The sequence below is a fragment of the Pelophylax lessonae genome (genome assembly GCF_965119305.1).
Source record: "Pelophylax lessonae genome assembly, chromosome: 1".
Taxonomy (NCBI): domain Eukaryota; kingdom Metazoa; phylum Chordata; class Amphibia; order Anura; family Ranidae; genus Pelophylax; species Pelophylax lessonae.
In genome coordinates this window covers 639762953-639790208 of record NC_138768.1, presented here as the reverse complement: position 1 = coordinate 639790208, position 27256 = coordinate 639762953, and positions in this window count along the sequence as shown.

Below are 27256 nucleotides of genomic sequence, written 5' to 3'. Positions count from 1 at the left end.
ATAGGAAATAGAATGGCCACACACTCCCCTGGAAGCATGAAAACTTTATTGAAGTGTCAAATACAGATTAAATTTTCATGGCACTAGAGCACTGACAGGTAAACACATTTTTTGCACACAGCAGCACTTATTCATTTATTCCAAAAAGGAAGGTATCCTGAGTTATAAGAGGTTTATATACTCACATCTTTTGTGGCCCATATCTGATAGCTGTCCTTCATTCCTGCACTGTAGCCTCCATCAGGCTCTTTGACATTTATTACTTCTGGGAGTTCCAGATGCCTTTGCCCCCCCCCCCCCCCACTGTGTTTTGATCCCTACGTCATGGCACAAAATACAACTGGCAGTAAAAAATGTAAAAAGCTTTTATAGAGTCACACTAGGTTAAGTAATTTATCTAAATACAACAAACCATAAGTTATTATTCTAAATAAATAGTCCTAAAATAGTGAAATAATATCCAGAGATGAGGGTATTTGACAATGTGAAATATGCCCTTCTATGTCTGTCCGCATGTTTCCTCTCCCAGCTTAAAAGACTATATTGAGGATTCACTTCTCAATTGTCTCCAGGACAAAAGACTGTGTAGAACTGGTTTTGGGCAGACAAGCCATGTGTACACCCAGGCCAAAGAGACTGGTACTAACTTTGGAACCTCTGGTCCGATTCGTGCCATTTTTTTAATAGGTTGTCCCCCTGAATGGATTGATTGTGAATATGTATTTGTATAAAGATTGGATGTATAGTTTTAAAGTTACAGCATGTGGGTAAAACTGCATTTTTCCTGCCTGTGATAATTATGTTAACCATTGTTTACCATAATTACATCCCAGACAGAAGGGAGGATTTTATGTGGATTGTACCCTTTGTGTTATTGGTTAATGTGTATTTGTTGTGGGTGTCTCCCTTGCATGGGGGCGGGGGATAAAATAAATTGTAGTTTTAAATGCCTGTGGTTGCTTCCAGTAAAGGCGTTCGAGCATTCAGCTTTGGCTCATGTGTGGAATTATTCAGCGATACCAGCGATTTCTTATTTGGCGAATTGGGGATTCTTCAACTATTGGGGATTAAGGAATTACAAGACGGTGAGATACAGTGATACCGTCACAACTGGTTGGCAGCGGTGGGATTTTCCATTTTTTCCCTAAACGAAGAATCCAAAGGAAGCGGGTGTACAGTGAATGGAGAGCTGGTACACACGGCTCAAGCGCAGCACATTAAAGGAACTATTGGAAGTTCGGGGGAAAAGTGCAGGCTGCAAGGCTAAGCGGGTCATTATAGCCGAATTGATGGAGCTAGATCGAGGTAGCATGGCTGAGGTGGTAACAATCGGTCAGGAAACCGAAATACCGGCCGTTCGGGAGATGGATATACCGACGGTTCGGGAAACTGAATCTCCCACGAACCGGGAGATGCGAGAGAGTCTGGCATGGTTTGGACCGAACCCAACGCCGGAGATCATCATGCAGGTGATGAAAATCATAGCGGAGGAAAATAAGCAAAAAGCACAGCTGGAGCTACAGTTAAAACTGGCAGAGACACAGCAAACAGCCGTAAGTTTCCCGAGCAGACCCAGCAGCACCGGGGACTCCAGAAAGGTTCCCTTCAGTGCATTTAAAGCATTTGATGAAAAGGACTGTGAAATTGATGGGTACCTGGCAGACTTTGAGCGCCAGTGTATCCTACATCGAGTACCATCAGAAGACCGGGTTTCCATACTCGCAGGGAAGCTCTCTGGCAAAGCAGCAGATGCCTTCCGAGCGGTACCCTGGGAAGACGTTCACAGCTATGCCCGGGTTAAGGAAGCCCTCCTCGCCCGATATGCAATAACTCCAGAGGCATACCGGCAAAAGTTCAGAGATTCCCGTAAGCTGGAAAAGGACTCTTACGCAGAATGGGCCTGTCGCCTGCAACAATCAGCTACCCATTGGATTACCAGCTGCCAAGCTTCAACCCTGGATGACGTCCTGCAGTTGGTATTACTGGAGCAGTTTTACGACCACATCCAAGCAGAGGTGAAAGAGTGGGTAAGAGATCGCAAGCCCCTTTCCCTACGAGAGGCTGCCAAATTGGCAGACGAGTATGCAGATACTCGGAAAGCTACAGCACCTACTCCAAGAACCCTACCTCCATGTCCCACAGTACCCACAGCTTTAGCGCTCCCCGGGTACCAACAGCCCAGCAGGCCGGTGACAGCTACACCTCGCTATTCCCGGCCACCCAACAACGGCATCATTTGTTATCGGTGTAACCAAGTGGGGCATATTCGGAACAACTGTCCATTGGAGCCTCCCAGAACCAGCTGGACCCGACCTGGTTTCCCTCAACCCCGGGTGACAGTTCACTGTGTGGATCATCCAGTACCCTCTGTTTGGGATGCCAAAGAATTCCGGGAAGAACCCCTGGGTAACTTGTATGAAGCCCTTAGTGTTCAATCCACCATCACGGACAACCGCAAACATCATTGTCAGCTGGTGATGATTAATGGGAAAACTGCCCGAGGACTACGAGACAGTGGCGCTACCATAACATAACATAGAAACATAGAAACATAGAATGTGTCGGCAGATAAGAACCATTTGGCCCATCTAGTCTGTCCAATATATCTGAATCCTATGAATAGTCCCTGGCCCTATCTTATATGAAGGATAGCCTTATGCCTATCCCATGCATGCTTAAACTCCTTCACTGTATTTGCAGCTACCACTTCTGCAGGAAGTTCTTTGATACAAAGGCACCTCATTGACAACAAAGAGAGACTGGGGAAATCAATTGCGGTGTGAGTGGCAGGGGGGCAGTGTACATTCCTACTGCTCAGGAACATCTGGACTGGGGTGCTGGAGCGAGCAACGTACAGGTTGGGGTAATGAGAGATTTGCCCACCGAGGTAGTGTTGGGCAATGATATTGGCCCTTTGACTTCCGCTCTTGCAACCACTTCTCCACAAGAAGTACAAGCCGTGACCACCCAAGCCCAAAGTCGTGCTGCCGAGAGCCACCCACAACCAACTGAGACCCAGATGCCTCAATGATTGGACTGGGGGCAGTACTAAGCCAGGTCGGTGAGGATGGAGGAGAGCACCCGGTGATCTACCTGAGTCGGAAATTGTTGCCAAGGGAAGTCAGTTATGCAGAAATTGAGAAAGAGTGCCTGCCGCTGGTCTGGGCCCTCAAAAAACTCACCCCCATCTGTATGGCCATGCCTTCAATCTCCTGACTGACCACAACCCCTTGGTCTGGCTCAACCGGGTCGCTGGAGACAATGCTCATTGTTACGGTGGAACCTTGCCCTCCAGCCCTATGATTTCACCATTCACTACTGCCCTGGCAAGCAAAACGGCAACGCGGATGGGCTGTCAAGGCAAACTGACTTACTATCTGACTAGGCCTGGAGCACCGCCAGCCTCTATTAGACCAGGAAAGGTCTAACCGGGTCTGCTGGAGCAGGGAGAAAAAGGGGGGCCATTGTGAAGGATGCACTTCTATGTCTGTCCGCATATTTCCTCTCCCTGCTTAAAAGACTATATTGAGGATTCACTTCTCAATTGTCTCCAGGACAAAAGACTGTGTAGAACTGGTTTTGGGCAGACAAGCCATGTGTACACCCAGGCCAAAGAGACTGGTACTAACTTTGGAACCTCTGGTCCGATTCATGCCATTTTTTAATAAATTGTCCCCCTGAATGGATTGATTGTGAATATGTATTTGTATAAAGATTGGATGTATAGTTTTAAAGTTACAGCATGTGGGTAAAACTGCATTTTTCCTGCCTGTGATAATTATGTTAACCATTGTTTACCATAATTACATCCCAGACATAAGGGAGGATTTTATGTGGATTGTAACCTTTGTGTTATTGGTTAATGTGTATTTGTTGTGGGTGTCTCCCTTGCATGGGGGCAGGGGATAAAAGAAATTGCAGTTTTAAATGCCTGTGGTTGCTTCCAGTAAAGGCGTTCGAGCATTCAGCTTTGGCTCATGTGTGGAATTATTCAGTGATACCAGCGATTTCTTATTTGGAGAATTGGGGATTCTTCAACTATTGGGGATTAAGGAATTACAAGGCGGTGAGATACAGTGATACCGTCACAGTCAATACATCATCATCGCCACCATCTGCCACCTGGAATATCACTCGAAACACTACCACCAATACAGACAAAGTGTTCACTTTGCAGCTAACACAGACCTCCTATTACAGAAGGTCAGGGACACTTGTGACTATACACCCAGCCAGCGCCTTTTGGTGCCATCTGTGGATCCTCTTGCAGCATGTAAACAGACCATCCAGAGAGTGTGGTCATAAGTCATTGCCAAAATATAAAAAGCTCCACATAGTGTAAAATCTTTAAAACGTTATTAAAAAGCTTTACAATTACACTTACATCAAGAAAGGTAAAAATCTCCTTTAAAATCAATCTTGCCGGCTGGCAATACAGCAGCAACCTGTCCTTCCGGGTCTCAAGGAATGCAATGAGGTCAGCACGTCGCTCAGCCCTTTAAAAATTTAAAGTGAGACGGAGGGTGTACAGAGGGTATCTGATTGCCTCAGGAAGGAGGGGAGGTGATCAGAAAGCATTTTTTTTACAATATTGGATCAACCGTGGGTTTAGTTTTCTGAGGATTCTATTTTTTATTTATTTATTGTTGTCTTTTGTTTGAACTAGTCATGTGTCTGTTTTCAATCTAAATAATTACATAATTATGTAACAGCAGTGACAAAAGGGTTGAAAATTGAGCCACTGTGCACTACAGGGGGGGGGTATAGGTAGCCGACTGCCCTAGAAGTTTTGAATGCCGGGGAGTTTGATAAAGGCTGAAGCAGCAGAGAGTGGGGAAGGCAGGAGGCACCGCTTCCAGAAAGGTGAGTATAATATTATCATTATTATTAATATTATTATACAGGATTTATATAATGCCAACAGTTTGCGCAGCTTTTTTACAAAATGAGGGAAGATAATACAGTTACAATGCAATTCAATACCGGAGGAATTAGAGGGCCCTGCTCATTAGAGCTTACAATCTAGAAGGGAGGGTCAAGTAAAACAAAAGGCAATAACTTTGGGGGATGATCTGATGGAGAAATTGGAAGTACAGTTGTTAGGTGTGGGTATGATAGGCTTCTCTGAAGAGCAGGGTTTTCAGGGATCGTCTAAAAGCTGATAAAGTAGGAGATAATCGGACAGATTGGGGTAAGAGTTTCCTAGGATTGGAAAGGCTCTGGAAAAGTCCTGGAGACGAGTATTGGAGGAGGTAACGAGGGAGGTAGAGAGCAGGAGGTTTTGAGAGGAATGAAGAGATCGATTAGGTTGGTATTTTGAGACTAGGCTAGTGATGTAGCTGGGGGCTAAATTGTGGATGGCTTTGTAAGATGTTGTTAGTGTTTGAATTTAATTTGTTAGGTTAGCGGAAGCCAGTGGAAGGATTGACAGAGAGGAGTCGTGGACACTGAGCGATTGGTAAGGTGAATGAGTCTGGCAGCAGCGTTCATGATGGATTGAAGGGGGGGTAGCCTACGTAAAGGTAAGCCAATGAGAAGGGAATTGCAGTAGTTGAGGCGAAAGATGAGAAGGGAGTGAACTAGGAGCTTTGTTGTGTGATTGGTTAGAAAGGGGCGTATTTTGGAGATGTTGTGTGCCAACATCTCCAAAATGTAGAGAGGTTGAGGTGGCAAGATTTGGACAGTGATTGGATATGGGGCTTGAAAAAGAGTTCAGAGTCCAGGACAACACCTAGGACCTTGACATGCGGGAATGGGCTGATATATGTGCAATCGATTTTGACAGAGAGGTCAGGGGAAGGGGCATGTGGTGGAGGAAAAATTATAAGTCCGGTTTTGGATAGATTGAGTTTGAGGAAGTGGTGTGACATCCAGACTGATATATCTGCTTGTAAATTAGTGATACGCGAGGAGACTGAGAGAGTGAGCTGAGGGGTGGATAAATAGATTTGGGTATCGTAAGCATAGAGATGGTATTGGAAGCCATGGGAGGCTATCAGCTGGCCCAGAGAGGAGGTGTAAATTGAAAATAGGAGAGGTCCAAGTACAAAACGTTAGGGGACCCCAACAGAGAAAGGAAGAAGAGAGGAGGAAGTAGAATTGTAGATAACGCTAAAGGTGCAGTTGGATGAGTAGGAAGAGAACCAGTGAAGAGTACAATCACGAAGACCAAAGGTGTGGAGTTTTTTGAGGAGGAGGGGGTGGTCAACCGTATCAAAGGCAGCAGAAAGGTCCAGGAGTAGGAGTACAGAATAATGTCCATTGGTTTTAGCTGTTAGTAAATTGTTTGTTAGTTTTAGGAGAGCAGTTTCTGTGGAGTGTGGAGGCCGACTATTTTTGGCAAGGTGGTCGCTCAGTCGGTTGTAGACTAGATGTTCAAGGAGTTTGGATAAAAAGGGGAGCAAGGAAATAGGGCATAGGTTGTTAAGATTGGTTGGGTTCAGTGAGGGCTTTTTAAGTATGGGGGCTGACTAGTGCATGTTTTAGAGAGTTGGGGAAGATGCAAGAAGAGAGGGAGAGATTGAAGATGTGGGTTAGAGAGTGTAGAATAGAGCCAGAGGGTGAACATAGCATTTGCGAGGAAACAGGATCCGGAGGGCAGGTGGTTATGTGGACATTAGCAGGTAGTTTAGCAACCTCATCTATAGTGGTGGGGTTGAATGAGGGAAGTAGTAATTGTACCTGTGGGCATGAAGTGTAAAGCGTGGAAGGTATCTGAACAGCAGAGATCTCCTCACAAATTGTATCAATCTTCTGTTTGAAGTGATTGGCGATTTCCTGGTCTGTGAGTGAGTTAGTGGGTGGAGGACAATGTGATCAATGGAATGCAGAGCTGGAAATCCAGCCTGGCATACAGGACCACCTCCTCGATTACCAAGCAATGGATGCACTGTGTAAACGCTCACCAAAAGGAGCCAAGAGTATTTACACAGTGTAGTATTTGTTAAAATGTTTTAAAATTACATGTACATTTTGCAATAACAAATGGCCATAAACTCACATAAACAGACTGCCGTTCCTAGAGCGAGGATACGGCGGTCAAGACGCCAGCATGTAGGCCCCTCCTGACGTGTTTTGTGTAAAAAACACATTTTCATAGGAATCCGCCTATCCTTTCATAGGCAGATCCCTATGAAAAAGTGTTTTTACAAGAAACGCGTTGGGAGTGGCCTATATGCTGGCGTCTTGACCGCCGTACCCTCGCTCTTGGAACGGCGGTCTGTTCATGTGAGCTTTTGGCCATTTGTTATTGCAACATGTACATGTAATTTTAAAACATTTTTCATAAATATTACACTATGTAAGTACTCTTGGCTCCGTTTGATGAGGGTTTACACAGTGCATCCATTGCTTGGTGATCGAGGAGGTGGTCCTGTAGGCCAGGCTGGATTTCCAGCTCTGCATTGGATTGATCACAAGACTCAATTTTATTTGGCTTCTGGTGAGTGCAATTTAAAGGTAAAGGAGGAGCATACCCATATTATTGCAATATTCACTCAAGGTGTATTATTCTTTACTGAACTCTCTTCATATCTATCTGGTGAGTGTTCTGACAAATTACAGATATCTTACTTCAATTTCTGGATTATGGACTTTTTTTAGTTCACTGTCACTGTATATAGTGCTGATTATTATAGTGCTTTTATCATTGTATTAATAGTGCTGCACACATTTTATACATAGTGTCTAGGAGGTTATATATTCAACTTTTTGTGCTAGCAGCTGCAGCCACATAGCGCTCACTTGGCACATGTTTTTGTATACATATGCTAACTGCCTTATCTGTCAAAGGATATTTATTTCTGTCAGGCCACATTTGTAATTTATTAAGTTCTGCCAGACAACACATGGCAAGTATATATATATATATATATAACGTCACTCCCTATTCATTTTACAGCCATTGTTGGCTGTGTCCTCTGCAGAGCTTCTGCTGCTGGAGATCAGATCAGATCGGCTTCAAAAAAAGGCCATCACCATCTGTATGCTGAGCCTGTATCAGTGTTCCCATTGGAGGCGCCTGGTTTGGAATATCTAGACACCAGCATTTGGAGTTTTGCTCGCAGCGGAAGTGCTTAGGTGAATCAGGACCCTTTCTGCCTTTATCATTTTGGAGCTGGTAAGGGCATATGTATGTCAGCCCTCTTCGGTGACACGATTGGGATCTATGTGCTCTATTTACTTTCCTTTTGGTAAGCTGCAGTCCTATTGGGGGAGGTCCTCTACACTATTTGTTCTGCAATATTTTTCTATTACTCTGGTAAGGAGTATATTCACAGGATTGGAGGTGTTTATGTTCTTTACTATCACTACTATAGCACCTTTCTGATATTCCCATCACTTGGGGTGTTACATCTATTTGTTTGTGGTTTTACGCTATGGCGTTTTTTATTTCATTTCACATGATCACTCAACACTGAGGAGATCCATTCAACATACGGAGTCCGTCTGAGATCTGGTTCCTGTGGATCACTTGAAACTTTGAGCCTATTTATCATTAGCCTTTGGTAAGCGGTACCTGTACAGAAAATTTCGTCAGACGTGCTGTTTGCCTTTATATGGACTTTATCTCTGGACTTTTTTACATTATCATATATGTTTTCACTATATAGCGCAACTTATATTTATACATTGTTTTTGAGGTGATAGTCACACTTGAAGTTGCTGCTTACAATCTTTTTGGTTTAGCGCAGTTGTTTACCCTTTTTTGAACACATGGCAAGTGACATCTCTTTCTCTGTTATATTTAAGCACTTGGCCTCCAGAGGGTTTTACCCACTTCATAACCAGACCATTTTTTAATAGTTACATAGTTTGTGAGGTTGAAACAGTCCATCCAGTTCAATCTATGATGTGTGTGTGTTTGTGTGTATGTGTTTGCTGTTAACTGTACATTGTATACCCCTTTATGTTGTGGTCTTTAAGGTGCCCATCTAAATAGTTACATAGTTATTTTTTTGCTATTCAGCACTGTGCAACTTTAACTGGCAAGTGCTCGGTCGAACAACACTGTACCCAAATTACATTTATATCTGCTTTTGGCACTATTTGATTACCACTGTTTTTTTTTTCTTATAATATGAATGAAAAAATACCAAAAAAAACTATGGTATTTATACTAGAATGTATGCAGCTTTTAAGCAGCCCTGGCATTTCTGATTGCCTATCATATTTCTTGAGGCTCTAAAATGGCAGGACAGTACAAACACTCCCCAAATGACCCATTTTCTGAAAGTAGACACCCCATGGTATTTGCTGAGAGCCATATTGAGTCCATGGAAGATTGTATTTTTTGCCACAAGTTTTTGGTGTCTGTAAGGCTCGGTTCACACTGATGCGATGCGGGAAGGCTGCGAATTCGCAGCCTGTTCCCGCATCGCACACGCACCCCCGGCAGTTCACACTGCCATATGCGATCCGCTGGGGGTGTCAATGTAATCTTAACGACACCCCCAGTTTGATCGCATATCGCAGTGCGATCGTGCAGTTCGCACAGGATCGGATCGCACAAGCGTGAACCGCTGTGCGATCCGATCCTGATGCGGCAGCAAAAATGTCTCCTGTGCGTGTTTGCTGCGGGTGCGATGCGAATTTAGCCATACAAACTGTATGGCTAAACTCGCACCGCACAGCTGATCGCATGTCATGTCGGAGCAGTGCGCTCCGACATGACATGCGAACCCCGCACACGCAGTAGTGTGAACCGGGGCTAAGGCCAGGATGTACTGTACTACACTACTGGTGTTTGATAGATTACCAAAAAGTAGTGCTGCACTTACACCAGCGGCGTAACTACAGGGGTTGTAGGAGTTGCAATTGCAACCGGGCCCCATGCTCCAGGGGGCCTGTGCGGCTCCCCTGTACACCTGGGTAGGAAGGGCAGCGGGGGCAGCATGTAGAGAAATCACTGTTCTCCTTTTTCCCCCTGTAGCTGCAGCAGGAAAATTGAGGAGATTGGATCCTCTGCATGCTGCCCCCGCCACTCTTCCTATCCAGTTCACTTGTGTTCTGCTGTCTCTGGGCCCCTGTGTGCTCCCTTCCCTCTCCTGCTGGCTGCTGCAGGGGATGGGTACAATAGAGAACCAGGAAGGGGTCAGCTCCTTCCTTTTCTGAATGGACAGAGTCATAGTCAGTGACATTGAAAAAAAAAATAAAATAAAATGATAAAAAATAATACAAATAAAATACCAAAAAATAAAAACTACTGACACCAGTGGGTGAACTTCCAGGATCGCAAAGGTCACACTTGCGACAGGGCCCTGGCATTCCACCACACGGGGAGGCCCCAAGATGGCAGGAAGGGGGCCCACTGAAGAACTTGTGAAAGGGTCCCGCTGCAGGACCGTAATAAAGGGCCCCGCAATGAGAGTAAAGGGCCCCAGGATCAGTGGGAAGAGCCCCAGGCTTGAAGGGAAGGGCCCCCCGCTAGGGGTCCGGGAGGCCCTTCATGGTTTCTTGCACCAGGGCCCTGAAGGTTCTAGTTACGCCTCTGACTTACACACTGATTTTACCAGGGATATCTTCACTATTGTCAAAGCTAACAGTCAGGGTGCCACTGCTTTCTACAGGTTCATATTCTAAGCCTGATTCTGACAGTGAGGCCTCCCCTTTGCTCTCATCTGACATGCTCAGAATCTTGTGTGTTTCCTCACTAGTGTACCTTCTTTTTTGGACATTTTAGGCACTAGTTTCACAGGTACCTGGTGGCAGCTATGGGGAAAAAAAGCTCCTGGCTAGCAACCAGGGACTGCTTGCACACTAGAAATAAAATGAACACTACGTATTCGTGGACAATGTATCAGAGGTGTTACAGAAATGTTACTAACACTGCAATTGTTGGGGGGGGGGGATAAATGCAATTACTGGCAGTGATCAGGGCTGATCCTGTTAACACTGCATTTTTGGGGACACTATACTGTTAGGCCCCTTTCACACCGTGGAGTCCGTCGGCGGACTCAGTTTTTCTCAGCGGGGGAATGATCCGCCAATCCCCCCGCTGAGCAGGCGGATGGCAGCTGTGTCTCTGCGCTGTGTGCAAAGACACAGCTGTCAGGTCCCACGGTTCTCTATGGGGGAATCGGATGGGAACAGACCCTCTGTCTGTTCTCATCTGATCCCATCCAATCCAATCCGCTGGATGGATGGAAAATAGGGTTTCCATCCGTCCAGATTTGACGGATCGGATCGGATGTCAGCGGACATGTCTCCACTGACTTCTGATGCCCCATAGAGATACATGGGGCATCCGTTCAGATCCGCCAAAAAAACGGACAGGTGGATCTGAACGGTCCGCCTGTGTGAAAGGGGCCTTAGGGTCACTAGTTTAGTTCTGACCATGACCAGGATACTGAACTAAACAGACACTGCACTGATCAGTTTGATTTACTAAAGGCAAATTTACTGTGCACTGCATTTGCTGTAGATCTAAGTGGAGGCTCTGAAATGCAGGGAAGCTCTGCTGATTTCTGTCACCCAATCATGTAGAAGCAAAAAAAAGCTGTTTTTTATTTTCCTAGCATGTGATTAAGTATTCTTTGGAAATAATTATTTCCTAAGCTCTAGAGCAAGTGCCCTTGCAATCCACAGTATATTTTCCTTTAGTAAATCAACCCCATTGTATGACTGTGATAATATGGCAGGCAATCGGGGGCAGGCGCTAACTGAAACTGACTGGGGGGGAACACTAACTGACTTTAACTGACACTATCTGATGTCACTAGTGATACTAATACAGTGATCAGTGATCATACTGTACCCTGTCACTGATCTAATGACACTGGCTGGGTGACAGGGGTGATAAGGAGGGCAATCAAGGCATTAACTGTGTGCCTGAACGTTAAGTGAAATCACGGAGAAGAATCAGGCAGATCTGAGTTGCGTGTTTACTGTGTTTACTAACATACACAGATCTCTGTGCTGTGGTTGGCCACAGTTATGAGCAGGTTCATAGCCAAAATCATTGGCAGTGAGCCTGCTGACAAACTCATGCTGTGTCCAACCACAGCAAGAACAGAAGAGGGCACACACGTGTGCAAGCCCATAAACCAGAAAGTTTCTCCACGACTAACAGGTGTGTTGGGAGGGAACAACAAAGCCGCTGACTAGCAGTAAATGTTAAACTTCTGGTCGGCAAGTTGGTAAGGAATACAATGGTGTTACTTCACCAACACGGCCTCTAGATTGGATAACGAAGGAGCAGCAACTGACTAAAGGGTGGAATTACTAAAGGCAAATAGACTGTGCACTTTGCAAAGTGAAGTTATCAAGTGTGTTCATTTTGCTTTTATTCTGTCAGCATATTCCTTGGCATAATTTAATCAGATTTATTAACCTAGTTATATTGAATATTTATATCTAACTAAGGAACAATACGTCCTCCCTGAGCTAAGAGAATAATGCCACACTGATGCAGCTGTTCATCACCATGTGATCAAATAGAAAAAAACAAAATAACACAGCGCAAAACAGTGTAAAAAATATAAATTTAAATATTCACCCTGTGTGAACCTTTTAGTGCTCAGAAAAACGTATATGTGTGATATATCTATCACGCAAATATGCCCAAACAAATTGTAAAGCAAAACATGAAACCCTATATAGACCTTATAGTGCTCAAGAAAATTTTCCTGTGTAATATTTCTGGCCATCAACTATTCCCCAAAACATGGTGAAAAACAAATCAACATGGATGACAAGCATGTGTCCAGTGAAATTCCTGTGCAAAAAATATTAAACACAAATATTAGATGTACAAGCTTAGAAATATTTTCAGTAGAGGAATATATTCTGTGCAAAGTGTTCTCTTCTAAATGAACAGTGCCAATCTATGACTCTTCTTGCACTCTGTTTGTGATCCACACCCCACCTGTGAGTGCACTTACCAGATGCTGTGGACCCCCTAGCAATACTGCATATGTGTCAGTTAAACTCAGACTGGTAAGTGTTGACACTCCTTGGGATTCCTCTTGAAATGTCACGCAGGGCAGGAGAGATGTTGATACTTTCTATGGATGGTTCCCCACTGAATTTCACACAGGGCAAGGAAGATAGAGAAAACTGATGGTGTAATATGTTCCAACATTTATTATAATAAGATATATTCTATTACATTGCATGAAGAGTCACGGATTGGCACTGTTCATTAAGAGGAAAACACTTTGCACTGAATATATTCCTCTACTGGATATATTCCTATGTTTGGACATCTAATATTTGTGTTTAACATTTTTTTGAACAGAAATTTCACTGGACACATGCTTGTCGCCCATTTTGGTTTGTTTTTCACCATTTTTTTTGGGAATATTTGCTGGCCAGTAATATTACACAGGAACATTTTCTTGAACACTATAAGGTCCATATAGGGTTTAATGTTTTGCTTTACAATTTTTTTGGGCATATTTGCGTGATAGATATATCACACATATACGTTTTTCTGAGCACTAAAAGGTTCACATAGAGTGAATATTTAAATTAATTTTTTTTCACTGTTTTGCACTGTTATTTATTTATTTTTTTTATCTTGGATATTATTTCATATTGCATTTTGCTCACATCTTCTTGGACATTGTACTGAAACCCAGAGCTTAACTATTACTATAGATGAGAGATCATATAATATAATCCTCTAGATCAGCAACTAATAGTAATAATAGGTTGCAATTTCAGAAGACAAACACATAATCTAATATATTACATTTAATGGAATATGCCTTAAAAGTTGAAACTAAGCATAACTGTAGCCATGTCAAGAGTGTTAAATTGCCAGAGCCACCCAACAGTTGGAAAAGATTATACACCGATTTATACAAAAATATACTAAATATACTAAAGTATGAAATAATGATACAACAATTAAATTTTCAGTCATTAGCACCCACCAATAATTATTGTTTAATAGAGGATAATATATGAATAATATATAGAAATTAAAGGATAAGTTCACTTTTGTAAAAAAAAAAAAAAAAAAAAAAACATGCACATTGTTTTGCAGGGAAAACAACAATGTGCATTTAGTATTTTTTCTTAGAAGGCTGCAGAATTTGCACCTGTGATCAGCAAACTACAGACTGCAGACTCTCAGTACAGCTTACTGCCTGTATGGGAAGACAGTTACTGAAGAGCAGAAAGAATCAATGAACTATGAGCTCACCAGCACCCTCACAGTTCATTGAAAACTACAAGCCATCTGCTGTGGTGGCAGACAGGACTTGTAGTTCATTTATTGACAGAACTGTGAATGAATGATGTGGCTGTGTGGGAGGGGCCATGCTGTTTTTAAATGATGACAGCAGGTGGGAGAGGATCCCCTGGCCACTGTCACAATTGGGGATGGGGGAGGCTGCTGCTTTAGTAACTTGTTACACCCTAAATATAGTGTTTTTAAAAGTGAAATTATTGAGGGCGTGGCCAGAATCCAAACTAGATGGCCGTACATTAGACCAGCTCCTGTTCTTAGCAGCAGCTAGGGCGCATAGCATCGGTAAAACACGCTTAATAACAGCGATTTTACCCCACATCTGTTTAACACAGACAGGAGGATGTCCAAGAGGAGAAAAAGAGAGGACTGCTCTGCGGGAGATGACAGAATTCTTCCCGATGCCAGACCGGCCATCCAGCCAAGATGGCGCTGGCTGAAATTCCATGCATATCAGAGGCACGGCGGCAAATGAAAGGGAAGACGCTCACTCTAATTGAGGACAGTAGAGCCCCGGACCAAGCTCTCAGGCTTCCTCCACATCAAATAACCCAGCTGAATACAGAGGATAGCCAGCAGAATGAGGTGAGCCTGCCACACACACTCTCTAGGGGAAACAGAACTGCATAATTCCATTGCAGTAGGGATGTGCTTTGAGTTTGAGTCGAGGCTATGTTCGACTCGAACATCGGCCGTTCGATCGTTCGCCGAATGACGAACAAATGTTCCTCTTCATGGGAAATTTGAGTTTCCCTTAATGCACTGCATGCGTACAGCGCATGCAGCGCATTATGTGATTGGCCAAAGCATGCACCCTGACCTCATTCTTTGGCCAATCAAATGATCTCTGTTTTGATTGGACTAAAGGCAGGCTGCCTTTAGCCAATCATGGCTGAGGGGCCAAGTACACGCTCCACAGTACATAAAGGCTGTAGGCTTTTTTCAGCACCTGTGCAGTAGACCACAGCGTTGCTGTTTGCAGCATCTGTCTAAAGTGGATCAAGTGCAGCCACAACACCAGCCACTTGGGCACCACATGCTTGACAAGGCATATGACAACCTGCCATGCAGTCCATTGGCAACAGCACCTGAAAGAGGCACCAGATCAAAACAAGCATACATCACCTTGCTCCTCATCTGCAATCTCTAACCCTACTATACCTCATGCCTTCTCAAATACCAGCATTGAGAGGAAAGATGGTATAGTAATGAGTGGCACAGAGACTTGCACCCAATCTGCTAGCAGTACACCCCCGCTTGAATTGAGCAGCAGGCAAATTTCACTACCCAGTTGCTGAACCATAGAAAGAAATACTGTCCCAGCCATCCACATGCTCAGCATCTTAATGCTAGCTTGGCCAAATTGCTAGGATTACAGTTCATGCCTTTTCACCTGGTAGACTCGGCTCCCTTTCGCAAATTTGTGGAATGTGCTGTATCACAGTGGCAGGTCCCAAAAGACATTACTTTTTGCGTACGGCCATTCCGGCTCTCTACCGTCATGTGGAAGGTAGTGTTTTGGCCTCGTTGGACAAAGCGATCAGCAGGAATATGCACATTACTGCTGATTCTTGGTCCAGCGGGCATGGACAGGGATGTTACATTTCTCTCACGGCGCACTGGGTAACTCTGCTGGCAACTGGGAAGGATGCAGGACAGGGTTCGGTGCTGGAGCTTGTTTTGCCACCACGCCTCCAAAAAGCTGGTGCTGGTACTGCCACATCTGGCTACTCCACCGCCTTCTCCTCCTCCTCCTCTTCCTCCATGTCCTCTTCTGCGCAATTCTCTGCAGCGGCAGTGCTCCCTAAGCGTTCAAGGGGCTACACAACCAGTCAGGCTAAAATATGCCATGCTGTTCTTCAGTTGGTCTGTCTAGGGGATAGGAGTCCCCCCGGTACAGAAATTCTGTCAGCTCTGCAAGGGCAGGCTCAGAGATGGTTGACACCACCACAGCTTGAGCCAGGAATGGTTGTATGCGATAATGGCACCAACCTTCTCTCCTCCCTCCGACAGGGACACATGTTCCATGCATGGCACATGTTCTGAATCTGGTGGTGCAGCATTTCTTGAGCAGATACCTGGGCTTCCAAGATCTCCTGAGTTAGACCAGGAAAGTCTGTAGCCATTTCCACTGTTCGTTCAATGACAGTGCTCGCTTATCTGACATTCAACGGGAATTCAACCTGCCCACCAACCACCTCATTTCTGACATGCCCACCAGGTGGAACTCGTTGGCAATGCTTCAGCAGCTGCACATGCAGCAGAGGGCCTTCAACCAGTTCCTGTGTGAGTATGGCACAAGGATAGGGTCAGGGGAGCTTGGCTTTTTTTCGCCACGCCAGTGGCTTTTGATTTAAGATGCATGCATCATTCTGTCACCATTTGAGGAGGCCACTCAGATGGTGAGCCGGGACAATGCATGCATCAGTGACACTATCCCGCTAGTCTACCTGCTGGAGCAAACACTGCGTGGAATCATGGACAGGGCCCTTGAGGCAGAACAGCGGCAGGAAGAGGAGGACTTCCTTTCCTCACATGGCCCCCTTTCTGCAGATATCATTCCTGCAGGGCCACAAAACACACAGGAGGAAGAGAAGGAGGAGGATGAGAATTTCGGAAGCATGGATGTAGAGGAAGAGGATAGGATACAGCAGTCTTCAAGGGATGTTTTTGATTCCCCAGAAACCACAGGAGTTGTACGTGGTTGGGGAGAGGTTGCTTCTGCTGACAATGTCATCCTTAGTGACCCTGGGGACTCAGAAGCTCATGCCTCCTCCAACTTACGTTGCATGAGCTCCCTGATTCTGCAAAGCCCGCGAAAGGACCCGAGGATTCATGCTATCATGGAGAGGGATAATTATTGGTTGGCAACCCTTCTTGAACCACGTTACAAGGGTGAAGTTGCAGAGCTCATCCTGCCTTCGCAGAGGTAGCAGAGGATGAAACATCTTGACGAGGCCTTGAAAAAAAAATTTGTGTACCGCCTTTCCAAACACTGGGAGGCCAACATTCTCCAAATGTGTTTCTGAGGCATCGTTCAGCCATAGGAGGAGTGGTGGAGAAGGCGGCCGGCTGACCAATGCCTTTAAACAGTTCTCTTGTACTCAGCAGGACCCAGGGCTGTTAGGTTTAAGCAACTATCGCCAGCGTCTCCATCATATGGGGCATGATTATATAGGCACAAGAGCAGACTTGGAGACCTTTCCAGCTGTGCATCCACTGGCTTACTGTGTCTTGAGGATGGACCACTGGCCAGAACTTGCTCAATATGCAATGGAGCTTCTGGTCTGTCCTGCTTCCAGCATGTTTTCTCGAATGGACGTTCAGAGCTGCTGGAGGTTTTGTGACAGACAAAAGTGTGCTTCTGTCTACAGATTCTGTTGACCAGCTGACTTTTATCAAAATGAACCAGTCCTGGATCAACAAGAGCTATCAAGCCCCTGATGCTGATGTAACTGATTGGATCTGCTAGGGGTCTGCCATCCCTTGAAGACTGCATATGCTGCCTATCTTATTCCTCTACCTTTATTCTACTAGCTTCCAACAATGTTTTTGGTTTAGGTCACTACCAAACCCCAAGGCCTAATTTTTCTGCACTTGTATGACAGGTGCATACAATTGAAATGTCGTATGTCCTTTTTAACAGCAGGCCCTGTCCCTGTGCCCTGCTAACTGTGAGAGGTTATGGTGTCCAGGCACCACCAACACCAAAGGCCCAATTTTTGGCACTTGTATAGCACATGCAATTTCAAATTTGCATGGAATTCTTACCAGCAGGTCCGTTCCTGCACCCAGCAAGAGTAACTGTGAGAGGTTGGTTACGGTGTTCAGGCACCAGCAACACCAAAGGTCCAATTTTTGGCACATGTATGACAAATACATGCGATTTCAAATTTGTATGGATTTTTTAGCAGCAGGGCCCGTTCCTGCACCCAGCAAGAGTAACTACGAGGGGTTATGGTGTTCAGGCACCATCAACAAGCAAGGCCCAATTTTTCTGCACCAGTATGACAAGTACATGTGATTTGAAATTTGTATGTATATTTGTATATGAAATGTTTTGCTTTAGAAATGTCAGTATAGCTGCAGCAGGCTACATACATCATAGAGATGCACTACTTTACTGGCACAGTCAGGGGATCCCCCAGGCATGATATTTGAAGACATTTTTCATTTTTATAGTTTCACTTTGAGCCTCATTAAAAATCAGTAAATCAGTGCTCCTTTAAAAACGATTGTTTTTAAAAACATTTTTTTCATTGCTATATGTTCCCCAGGTCAGGACCTGGACCCCCATACACTTTTTTGGGGCAATAACTTGCATTTAGGCCTTCAAAATGAGGTTGTTTGATTTTCGAGGTTCGAGTCCAATAGACTTCAATGGGGTTTGTTTGTTCGAACAAACTTTTCCTCTGTTCGCTGTGTTCTGGTGCGAACCGAACGGGGGGGGGTGTTCGGCTCATTACTACATTGCAGCATTATCTACATCTGTTTAGCCAGTGCTTGACTCCACATTGAAGGACATGTTACTGTCTCTGCAGAACTCTATCCACACTATCATCCTCTCCTTGATAAGGCATTTCAAAGCTGAAATACACGATTTAGATTACAGGGTCTCTCATGTGGAATCCAGAATGAGTGAGTTAGCTTATAACTTTAATTATTTGATCGACACACACAGTGAAAGGGCTGAGAACGTGGAGTGGATCACAGCCAAGTTGGCCGATCTGGAAGAACGTTCCAAACAGAACAGCATTAAAATCAGGGGCATCCCGGAAGTGGTCAATCCAGAGGCTCTGAAGGATTACTTCACCAAACTCATGGCGGATTTACCAGAGTCCCCTCCCTCAGAGCTGCTTATTCATCTAATCCATTGACTCCCTAACCTATCACATTTGCCTGATAAACTCACAAGAGACCTGATAGTCAGAATCCACTTCTATCATCCAAAACAAGAAGCTTCTTTGGTCTACCAGAAATACTGCATCACTTCCCAATCAATATGCCGGATTATCCTTTTACATGGATCTCTCTAAACACACTATGTTATAGCGCAAAAATCTAGCCACCATCACTAAACCACAACATTGTGTACAAGTGTGGCCATCCTGTGAAGTTGGTAGTTACTAAAGGTGAATTATCCTTTAAAAACAAGATCTAAATCTGTTATTCAGGTTATTAAAGCGGAGTTCCGGGCACAGAAGTCATTTTTCACTGAACATACCCCCGGGACAGTCAGGGCTAGCACATTCCACAATGGCTAGCCTCTGATCTGTCCCGGTTCGCACTTACCTTTTAGAAGAAATTTACTTATAAAATTTCTTCCACAGCGTTTCCATCTCTCTTGTGGGCAGCTGAAGCCGGCGCGGTCCTCTTCTGTGTCTTCTTCCGCGTCTTCTTGTCCCAGAATGCGCCTGCACCGGCCCCTCTCGTCACTTCCGGTGCGGCGCCGCATTCCTCCACAGCATCGCCCAGAAGTGACGAGCGGGGCTGGTGCCGTCGCATTGATTCCTGGGAGCGATGACGTTCAGCTCCCAGGAATCAGTGCAAGCCAGGAAGTGACGGGTGAGCCGCGACGCAGAGGGAGGAAGTGAAGACTAGGTGAGTATCTTCGATCTTCAATTACAAGGTGAGTGAATTAAAAAAAAAAAAAAAAAAAAAAAAAAAAAAAAAAAAATCTAACTATCCAATTCTGTTTCAGGTTAAGGGGAAGAAGCGGACGGGCACAAAAAAAAAATATCGATTTTGTGCCCGGAACTCCGCTTTAAGTAAAACGTTGCTCCTGCTCAGTCGTAGATAAAATTTGAAAGAAAGAAATGGAAATTAGGGGAAGCAATATATGGAAATGATCAATGACCAGCCTTGTTCTATGGAAATCACTGTTGCATGTGTAATGAATGGTCAGAGAATTATGCAAATGTATTTCTTTTTTTTTTTTTACATTTTATTGAAGAGGTTGCATAATCAAAAAGTAGTGATAATAAACATTTTCAAACAAATGACAAATTTGCATTAAAGACATAAGAGAATGGGAGGGTTATCAAAGTACTATTTTAAAGTAAAGTAGAATGGTTTACCAAACACTGCTGAACACACATCTTGCACAATTACACAACTGAGTTTATTTACTAAATGAGTTGATAATCTTCATTCAATAAATTGTAGCAGTGCCCTCTTTGAATACCCAGTTATGTTTAACTAAAATAAATAAATATGAACTTGCTTTTTACAGAATAAAAACATAAAGATTCCAAGCCCCCATAATAATTCAGCCTCAATGTTTCTATTTATACAACCTCTTTTATTATGGATATTGTACATAGTACACGAATGGAGCGATGTAGGCGCCAATTTACCATAGAGTGAGGTAATAAGTACTAACATAAACCCATATTCACTCAAACATCCAACCAGAGGACCATAAATCACCATTACTGACAACTGATAGGGCATTTTTTACCTCCTACTGAGCACTGGCATTGAAGCATTTTATTCTCATAGTATAACTGCCTGGGACTGACCTATGCACCCTGTAGAACAGGCTTCTAAAGCCATCATTTAAATAGTTAAATGTAGTTATTATTTCCAAAGGGTTTTTTTGTATGAGTATACCTAGTTGATATTCAGAATTACACCTCATTTTTCCTCCATGATAAAAAACTAAGTATGCAGGCAGTTCAGCATGGCAGACGTCTATGCCTATGGTTACTTTTATTTGAGGTAACTGTTCCATATGAAAATATTTAATTACAAGAGATTCCAATAAGAATTTCATATTCCTGAAGGGAAAATCAAAACCTCCAAGCAATGTATTAAGAACAATTCTGAATGCGTAATCTATGTACTCCTCTACCCATGTGGTTTGCTCTACGTGAGTAACATAATTTAAGCTACAGAGAGAAGAAAATAAGAATATACATGAAAGAAACCCAATATTAGCAAATAATAGACAGCTTTAGATCCACAATACAAATCAAACTCACATAGCTCAAAAGGCTTTGCTTCAAGATATGCTTTTTTTCTCATAATGCATGGACTGTTTGGTAATTATAAGGTGATATGTAGTTTATGAAATCAATATATTTCAATTTTTTATTAAAGTGTAACTGACCATAAATAATAAGGTTTATCGGACAATTAATGTGTGTTGATTCCAAAATAAATTTGCATTTCTTCAATTTAACCTACTCTGTGAATGGTATTTTAATTTTAGAGTATTAAAAAGGCTGTATTTGGAAAGAGGCAATATTTCAAAAATATAAGCTGTTACTGCGGGGTTCTGCATCACGAACTTATGCTGTTGGGGTGCATTTTCAAATTTTTCTAGGGGGCCCTGTGATTTCTAGTTATGCCCCTGCTTGTACTGCACACACATATATATGGCATACCAGACAGCAGATGTTAGAGGAAACTTAGTAAAGAAGTATAGGCTGTCCACTTAGCAAAGCCAACTTTCACCTTGCACAGTATCTTTCTTAGGGAATTAGGTGAAGTTATGCTGACTACTATCATCCATGTATGTGCAAATAAAAAATATTGTTTTTTTATTTTCATTTCAATGTAATTCACTTTGCAAAGTGAACATACTCTACTCCAACTGCTATAGTGAATCTTAAGCTACATTCACATGAGAGATTAGCATACCCTGTGATTTCCGTAGCTGGAATGATAGGTGTGTGCAATGAGCTGCAGCCACTCAGCCTGTATCATGCAACGATAGGCTGACTGCAGCTATTTGTTTCTGTTTGCACAGCTAACAAGTACTTGTGGCGATTATGTCCCTAACCAAAGTTAATTGGTAGATACACTATATTACAAAAAGTATTGGGACACCTGCCTTTACACACACATGAACTTTTTTTGCATCCAAGTCTTAGTCCGTAGGACTCAATATTGAGTTGGCCCACCCTTTGCAGCTATAACAACTCCAACTCTTCTGGGAAGTGCTGTCCACAAGGTTTAGGAGTGTGTCTTTGGGAATGTTTGACCATTCTTCCAAAAGCACATTTGTGAGGTCAGGCACTGATGTTGGAGAGAAGGCCTGGCTCGCAGTCTCTGCTTGAATTCCTCCCAAAGGCATTCTATCGGATTGAGGTCTGTGCAGGCCAGTCAGGTTCCTCCACCCCAAACTCGCTCATATATGTCTTTATGGAGCTTGCTTTGTACAGTGGTCCAAATCATTTGGTGGGGAGGGAGGTGGGGGATTATGGTGTGGGGTGTTTTTCTTTTATAAATTCTTTATTTAACCACTTTAGCCCCAGAGGATTTTCCTGCTTAATGAACAGGCCACTTTTTTCAATTTGGCACTAAGCGACTTTAACTGACAATTGCGCAGTCATGCAATGCTGTACCCAATGAAATTTATGTCCCTTTTTCCCACAAACAGAGCTTTCTTTGGTGGTATTTTATCACCTCTGTGCTTTTTATTTTTTGCGATATTAATAATAAAAGAGCGAAAATTTAGCATCAGCAGTGTCCATACTGTATATGCAGCCTCGCAAGCGCAGTGTCAATATATGCAGCCTCGCAAGCGCCATTGGAACTATCCGAATCTGTTTTTAAAAAAGGCCGGGAAGCCGCGCCGAGAGCAGAAGGGGCGGGCCAGCCGAGGAGAAGGAAGGGCGAGCTGTCATAAGACCGAGGAGAAGGGTGAAAGAGCGAGCGCAGTCATCGGAATTTTTGGTTAAAAAAAAAACCCGCAATAAGCGTATTTTGATTGGTTTGCGCAAAAGTTACTAACTATGGGAAAGAATTGTCATTTTTATTGTTTTTTTACTAGTAATGGCGGCGATCTGCGATTTTTTGCGGGACTGTGACATTGCGGCGGACAGATCGGACCCCAAACTGACATTTTTGACACTGTTGGGGGGATCAGTGACATGACTACAGTAATCAGTGCTAAAAATATTCACTGTTACTGTAATAATAACACTGGCAGGGAATGGGTTAACACTGTTGGTAGTGTGTGGGGTAGGGGGTTGTGTGACACAGACACAGATTGCAGGTTCAGCTATGCTGAATCCTGTGATCTGTCCCTGTCTGTCACAGAGAAGATCCACCCGCTTTGTTTACACAAGCAGGCAGATTTTCTCAGTCTTTACCCGAAGATCGGGGAAGAGAGACGTTGATCGCCATCTCTCCTCCCCTGGCCCGACTCCCGCTGTGTCTAAACACAGTGGGAGCGAGCCACCGGCGGCATGCGCAAGCCGCATAGACAGCAGGGAATCCAGCGACGTAGGTCTACTTCGGTAGACCCAGGGCTGCCACCTTGCTATGGTAGCAGCAATGTGAGCAGTCCTAAAGTGGTTAAAGGTATGCCAAAAATGAGTATAACAAGTGAGACAAAACACAGGATCATAACATGCGATACAGAAATTGCAACATAGGACCTGAAGGGATGCCCGTATTGGTCGGCCAGAGATGACCCCTGTGGACCCCAATCATTCAAACAGAGACAAAATATAAGTTAGAGTGTTAAATATCAGGCACTTATGTCAGCCATCCCAGTCATGTACTATGCACAGTTGGAACCAGGATGTTGACCCAGAGGTCCCCACATAGGGCCACTACCCCAAACGGCAACTGTCTCCTGGCCAGCATATGGAGATTGAGAATCCCAATGCGGCAGGGACCGTAAAGGTATATGCGAAGTGTTTCCACCAAGAGAGGATGCACACCATTGACATTTTTCAAGTGTTTTCATAGGAGAAAGGAAAGAGACAAAGACAAGTAGAAAAAAGCAAAGAGGAAGAGAGAGACAGAGAGAGACGAGGGGAGAGAGGAAACAAAACAGAACAGCACACACAGAAAGAAAAGGAGGAGGGGGAAATTAATGGGAGAAAAAGGAACATGACCTCCGGGCGGCGGGAGGCAGAAGGGGCTAGACAGCCGAACCTCCAAAAGCTGAATATGGTTAGGGAGTATCTAACAACATCACGATATGATCTTTTTGTAGTCTTCTGAATGGACAAACTCACGCCAGTGATGCCACCATTCAGGAAACTGCTACCTCGTGCCCCTTTCCGAAGCCACAAGGTCCTCCATTTCACTAACGTTGGCCATTTTCTGAAGCCACACCTTCACCGATAGCGGCTGCACCTGCCTCCAAAACAGAGGTTTACAGCTCCTCACTGTCATCATCAGAAGGGGCAAGATGGATTGTGGGGTTGTTTTTCAGGAGTTGGACTCGGCCCCTTAGTTCCAGTGAAGGCAACCCTTAAGGCATCAGCATACCGAGACATTTTGAGCAATTTCATGCTCCCTACTTTGTGGGAACAGTTTGGGGATGGCCCCTTCCTGTTGCAAAATGATCAGTACACAAACAAGGTATGGATGAGCGAGTTTGAGGTGAAGTAACTTGACTGGCCTGCACAGAGTCCTGAGCTCAACCTGATAGAACACCTTTGGGATGAATAAGAGTGGAGACTGTGAGCCAGGCCTTCTTGGCCAACATCAGTGCCTGACCTCACAAATATGCTTCTAATAGAATGGTCAAACATTATCATAGACACACTCCCAAACCTTGTAGACAGCCTTCCCAGAAAAGTTGAAGCTGCAAAGGGTGGGCCAACTCAATATTGAACCCTTTGGACTAAGACTGGGATGCCATAAAAGTTCATGTGCATGTAAAGGCAGGCATCCCAATACTTTTGGTAATATAGTGTATGTGAACAGTTATGGATAGCTGTGGCTGCCATCAGCCTGTCATTGCATTGTTTGGGCTGAGAAGCAGCAGCTGTTTGCACACACCAGTCATTCCAGGCACAGGAATCAGCAGAGTGTGCTAAATGCCCAGGTGAATGTAGCCTTATGGGCCATACACACTATACAATTTTCTTCAGATTTTTTCCTTCAGACTTACCAAAACCATATAATAGGAGGTCAAATCTAAACACTTTCAATTTGTATGCAATCAGGCAGGCCCTTGCACTACATAGAAAAGGTAAATCTAAAGAAAATCTGACAACAAAAGTTGTATAGTGTGTATCCAGCTTTAGCCTCAAACCTGGACTGTTGAGTTTTGCTCTCCCCTAGTACTGCTAAAGGGTGAATAATAATACAATAACTGTAAAAATGGTTATATTTTTAAATGAGAGGGGAATTCACATGCCTGCTTTTATTTTATTATTATCATTTTTTTATTATTTTGATATTATTAGGGACCCATTCCGACCTCTCCAGCGGGGTGTATTGCAGGAACGCACACATTACTGTAATGCTTGTCAATTCACATTACCTGCATTTGGACATTGTGGTGCCATTCATTGGCAATGGAACACATTATTTCAACACATGTCTGCCCCACATCTGTCGCAGTGCACTACAATGCATGGTATCAAACTACATACACACAATAAAACTAAAGTATGGTATAACAAAACAACATGGGTAATAGTTCCTTAAAAATGAAAAAAATATGTGTTGTTTCCACCATCCATGCATATCTTGAATATCTTCTATCCAACGTCTAGTGCAGATCAACCAATTGCATGTACATTGCTTGAATTATTAGGGGGGTTGGTAACAAAACAAACAATCTGCCCTCTCTCTCTTTTCCTGTTAAGCTGTGTGGCCATGCTTTCCCTAAACGTGCACATCCCAATCTCCCAGGTCAAATTTTGCATGCCAATCATGTGGTTTTATTTCCATGGCAATTCATCAACATAGAACCCAAAGCTAGTGTCTGATCTCTGCTACTGCTTGATGAGTCACTAAGCAAAATGTGGAGAGATAGAGAAAGGAGGAGAGGGCAGAACTGCTGCTACTGATGGTCTAGTCTCTGCTACTGATGCAAGAGTCTTTGAGCAGAACAGAGAGAGATTCAACAGGGAGGAAAGAGCCGAACTGCTGCTACTGCAGATCTAGTCTCTGCTACTGCTTGATGAATCCCTGAGCAGGTCAGAGATAGAGATATCAAGCAGTGTGAAGCAGAGGAGGAAGTGAAACTTCTTTGCTAGTGCTGTCTAGGTAAGATCCCAACATTATTGTCAGGATCTCTCCACACAATGGACACCAGCACCACCCACAGGAAAGTTCCTTATTTTAACAGCTATGTGTGGGTTTAAAAGTACATTGCTTAACATACTACTGTATCATTAGATTGCATATTCTAGAAAAAATGTTGTGCCCCTTTGTGAGAGAAAACACCTAACGCAATGCACTGGAACAGAAATTTCTGACTGAACTTTTTGCATCATTGTGCTGAGATAACCCATGCATTACTGCAATGCACAGTATTGTATGTTAATGTGATGGAGTGTTATTTATTCTAAATTGCACCCCACTAAACCTTTCAATTATCCCATAATGCCATGCAAAGTGAAGTAATGTACCAATGTCTGTTGTGGTCCACTGCCAAAAAAGGGTTACATGCCCCTTGACTGCTGAGAAGCATAGGGTCATTTATGACCAACTAATAAACCAATACCTTGTCCCCCAAAAAGAGACGGAAGCTGATTAAGTTGTAAATAGGGCAAGGCCACAGCTTTTTTGAACTTTGCAAAAGTAGCAACTTTCCAAATTTACCAAACAATGCCAGTCACGGCTATACTGTGGGCACCCATAAATATAAACTCACATAGTCTAAGAGGCCTGTTCTTCCCATCAGTGCCAGACAGGCATTAGACTGACCAAAAGAACAGAAGATGGGCAGGACCTTCCGTGTTGTTGAGATGGAACAGTCACAGTGTACAGGAAGGAGGTGAAAGGCAGACCCGATGTTGGCCTTCACCAGAAGGGTGGAAGCACCAGAAAACTCAGCAAAGAAATTGGAGTATTTTGGAATTGGAAAGGTGGAGTATTAGCTCTGGGCTTCTTCTGATAATACCACCATTAACTGACAAGCCTGCAGTGATAGAAAAGTGGTGTATAAGTTGGAATGTTTTTTTTTTGGGGTTCTTTTTCGGGTACCACACCAAGTGAGGAAACCCACAAGGAGCATTAGGGGCCGCATGAAAGGGATCCACAGTTCCCGAATAAATTCCAATTGTAGGATTCAAGCCTCTCTACTGAGAGGATACTGGTCTAGCCAGTGCAACATTATTGAAACATTCACTGGCATCC